Source organism: Pseudophryne corroboree, chromosome 2 (genome assembly GCF_028390025.1).
Source record: "Pseudophryne corroboree isolate aPseCor3 chromosome 2, aPseCor3.hap2, whole genome shotgun sequence".
In the NCBI taxonomy this organism is placed as follows: domain Eukaryota; kingdom Metazoa; phylum Chordata; class Amphibia; order Anura; family Myobatrachidae; genus Pseudophryne; species Pseudophryne corroboree.
Genome location: NC_086445.1, coordinates 622,276,401 through 622,280,699, shown reverse-complemented (window position 1 = coordinate 622,280,699; position 4,299 = coordinate 622,276,401). Strand labels below are relative to the sequence as shown.

General features: G+C 43.1%; 1 pseudogene; it reads left to right on the top strand.

Annotated features, from left to right (window-relative positions):
* The first annotated feature begins 1,092 nt into the window (after window positions 1–1,092).
* On the top strand, window positions 1,093–1,210 carry LOC135052573 (5S ribosomal RNA; annotated as a pseudogene).
* Window positions 1,211–4,299: the final 3,089 nt, after the last annotated feature.

Sequence of the window (4,299 nt, the reverse complement as noted above, 5' to 3'; positions counted from 1 at the left end):
TCTTTGCGTCATGTGCTGTTTGGGGAGGGTTTTTTGGAAGGGCCATCCTGCGTGACACTGCAGTGCCACTCCTAGATGGGCCCGGTGTTTGTGTCGGCCACTAGGGTCGCTTATCTTTCTCACACAGTCAGCTACCTCATTGCGCCTCTTTTTTTCTTTGCGTCATGTGCTGTTTGGGGAGGGTTTTTTGGAAGGGACATCCTGCGTGACACTGCAGTGCCACTCCTAGATGGGCCCGGTGTTTGTGTCGGCCACTAGGGTCGCTAATCTTACTCACACAGCTACCTCATTGCGCCTCTTTTTTTCTTTGCGTCATGTGCTGTTTGGGGAGGGTTTTTTGGAAGGGACATCCTGCGTGACACTGCAGTGCCACTCCTAGATGGGCCCGGTGTTTGTGTCGGCCACTAGGGTCGCTTATCTTACTCACACAGCGACCTCGGTGCAAATTTTAGGACTAAAAATAATATTGTGAGGTGTGATGTGTTCAGAATAGGCTGAAAATGAGTGTAAATTATGTTTTTTGAGGTTAATAATACTTTGGGATCAAAATTACCCCCAAATTCTATGATTTAAGCTGTTTTTTAGGGTTTTTTGAAAAAAACACCCGAATCCAAAACACACCCGAATCCGACAAAAATAATTCGGTGAGGTTTTGCCAAAACGCGTTCGAACCCAAAACACGGCCGCGGAACCGAACCCAAAACCAAAACACAAAACCCGAAAAATTTCAGGCGCTCATCTCTAGTCCAAACACATGCTGTATCCAGACACTTCCTACTATACCACGGCTCTAACCCGGAGGAACTCACGTTCAAGGGTTTGGAACTAGTGACACTTGGAGAAAGAGGGGGAGACCTCTCCAACCTTCTATCAAGGAGAGAAATGTTCTGGATACATGAAATGAAATCTCTTCATCCAGACGGACTGAATGAAGGCTACGAAATAGCCCCCTTTCTATAAACGTAAGCCTTTCATTTCCCAATCCTTAACTCCTGACAATATCAACTTGCCTTTTTCCAGCTAGGTCCAGGTTGGAACACGGAGCGGAGGCTCCCCAACCCCTGGACCACCTCTCCCACTACCCAGATCTTAGATTACAGTCATACCACACTGGATATGCCCAAATTCGTCCGATCTTGGAAGCCAAGCAGTGTTGGCCCGGCCAGTACTGGGTAAGGAAACTTCCCAAGAAGACCGGGTGCTGTAATAACAATCAGATCAGGGGCGTGCTATTCCTATATCTCTCTATACATCTCTCTTTCTTCTATCTCTCAATTCAAAGAAACTAAGTTCTCTGTCCATGACGGTATATGCCTATGCCTATATACTCCTAAATATAAGTCTCACCGCAACATCCACTCTCTATTTATGTATTAATCTTATTAATTTTATCCAATGCATATACAATTTATACTCCAATAGAAAATGCCAGATGTCCTAAATGGATGTCATTTTTATAGGAGAAACACTTTATTTATGTCTATCAGACTAGGAGTATGAACTACATTGTAACATACTCTACACCTAGTCTGTAGAATCTGTATATAAACGATGAACTATATATGACCTCAAAATCTATATATGTACTGATTCTCGATCTTATCTTATTTACATATGCGGCTTCCTGTGTGGAGACGGTTTGAATATATCAGACCTATTAAACTACATGAACATTATCCATGAAAATATGGCCGCCGGCACCCGCTTCCAGCACGAGCAACTGTCACGCTTCACGGACTCCCAGAAAATGGCCGCCGTACTTCCCTTCGCAATGACCGGCGCATGCGCAAGAGGAAGCCACGGACACCGGAAGTGGGGCGGAAATGACGCGTTTAGCGTCACACATCGGACTAAACAAGCGCAAAAGTATTTTATGATTCACAAAGACTCCCCACACAGTTTCTAAGCGCAAGTAAAGCGCTTCATCACATCTACAGCCTACCTCATTATTGGCCAAACTCATTATGTGTTCCTGAACTATACTAGTATGTTTACATCCTGTTTCCACAAATGTCAATCAATTACAGGAAGTGATGTCATTAATCACTTCCTTACCCATAGGGGTATATATAGATGATGTGTCCCACTGTGCTCATTACCCCTTGATGAAGTCAGACCAGACGAAACCGGTTGGGTGATTCCTGCTACTACTGAAATCCTCAAGTTAAGCTGCTTTTTCTATTTATCCGATCTTTTATACGTATTTGTATTAGAATTTTTTTTACATAATTTTAGACATACGATTGTCTCTAATGACTCTTATTTTCTGAACACGGGAATTTTTAGCACTATTTTTTATCGCTCCTACTTTTTATATTATTATCTTCATGTCCTTTAGAATGCTTTTTAAATGACTTTGTAACAAATTTTTTTTTTTGAAAAGCATTCCTATATGTTGCCTTTTTATGTCCAAAAAACCTTTTAAAACGTTCGTTATAAATAAACCCTGCATTGTTTTAAAAAAAAATCATCTTTTTAGTCTGTTAAGGTATTTACCACCTATGGTCGCTCTGATCTTATCTGCAATTCTCAATTTTCTTCCATCCTGCACACGTACAAGTACAGGTTTTATTTAAGATCCAGCAGACGCCCCATAAAGAAAGGGGAGTGGCATATAGAGACTAGACATCACACTGGGGCATATAATAGACATACTGTGAAAAATTATTTTCTACTATTTTTTGGCGCTGTTAGCTCACCCTATATACACATACCTCTGTACTATTTCTTACAGCTGCCTTAAATTGGGCCAGTAGAATAAAAAAACACAATATGTTCAGAATAAACAAACGTACGGACAAGAGAAGCAATTTATGCAATAGAATTTTCAATGAAACCAATAAACCTGAGGAGGCACCCACATCTGATAACCTTGACAATATGTTCTGGGACATTGAGAGACTACTTGTTAAGGAAATAAAAGCATGGTGGGACATCAAAGGTTTAGAACATTATGTCAGTGTGGACAGAGTTCCCAGAGGCCTTAGAATTCTTAAACAACCTACCTTTGGTACTGAAAACCAGGCCTTCATGAAAGACTGGGATAATATTCTGCATAACTGCTCTATCAATTTAATGAGATTGCTTATCACGGAAAAAAAACGTATTCTAGCCAATCTAGAAACGGAAATCAATGAAACCGAGAAAGGTTTTGAGACCTTCAAGGATAAGGAAGACTTTAAGATAAACGAGAAAGTTTTGAATAAAAAGCTAGAACACATAGAGGACGTAGTAATCAGGAATAAAGAAAAAAAGTTCAGTAGGGACAAACAGGACTACGAAAACAACAAAGTGAAAAACTGGAACAGGTTCAACAAAGAGGGACCACAAGAACAAAAGGTGAGAAAGGAATATTGACAATCAGTATCACAAAAAGGAAAAAGGAGACTGCCAAGTCAAGTTCCACAAGAAAGGAGACACATACAAACTTCCAACAGATTTACAGCACTACACAAATTGGACTCAACAGGAGAGGTTTTTTTTATCCCCAGGACCAAGCACAAAGGTCAGGGACACGGCAAGGACCATCAAGGAGGGAGTGTCACGATCCGGGTATCTGGACGCCATTTCTTACCCATCAGATGCCTCCTAAGGCTGGCTCAGCGGTCCAGGACCGGATCCCATCTGTTATCCTGATGTGTACATTCCTGCATCCTCTCCTGTCTCTCTGAGACGCTGTCACAGTAACGCCTTAATACATCTGGCATGGCGTCTCCCGCGGCCTCCGCCGCCGTCCCTGAGCTTCTGCATGCAGAGTGTCAGAGTGGCGATTACGTCAGCCGTGGCCTCCGCTGTGTCCGCGTGGTTGGATGTGCACTTGTCAGCCTGGCGTCTCCTGTCTCCAGTGGCCGGCGCCGCCATTACTGTTTTCATTACCACATGGATTACAAACCAAACTTCCCTCCAAGTGTCTGCATGGGCGCAGCCATCTTGGATTCTGTCAGCTGATCATTTCCTCCAATCTGTTGTCAGTATTGTTAATCTGCATAATTGCCTAGCCAATCCCTTCCTTGCTGCAGGTATAAATACACTGTGCCTGAGCAAGGAAGGCGTCAGTGCTTTGGTTGTCAAACCTAGTTCCTGTTTGTCTCTCTCCTGTGATTGTCTTCCAGGTTCCAGCTCCTGTCTCAAGACTTCCACCATAGAGACCCGCACCAGCATTCCACCTGCGGTGTAGCCTGACTCTCCAATCCATTGTGGATTCATCTGTTTCCAGCTACAACATTGCCTGCTTCCAGCTCAGCTTCCAGCAGAGTACAGCTTCCCTTAAAGGGCCGGTGTCCTTTCTACACTTTACCA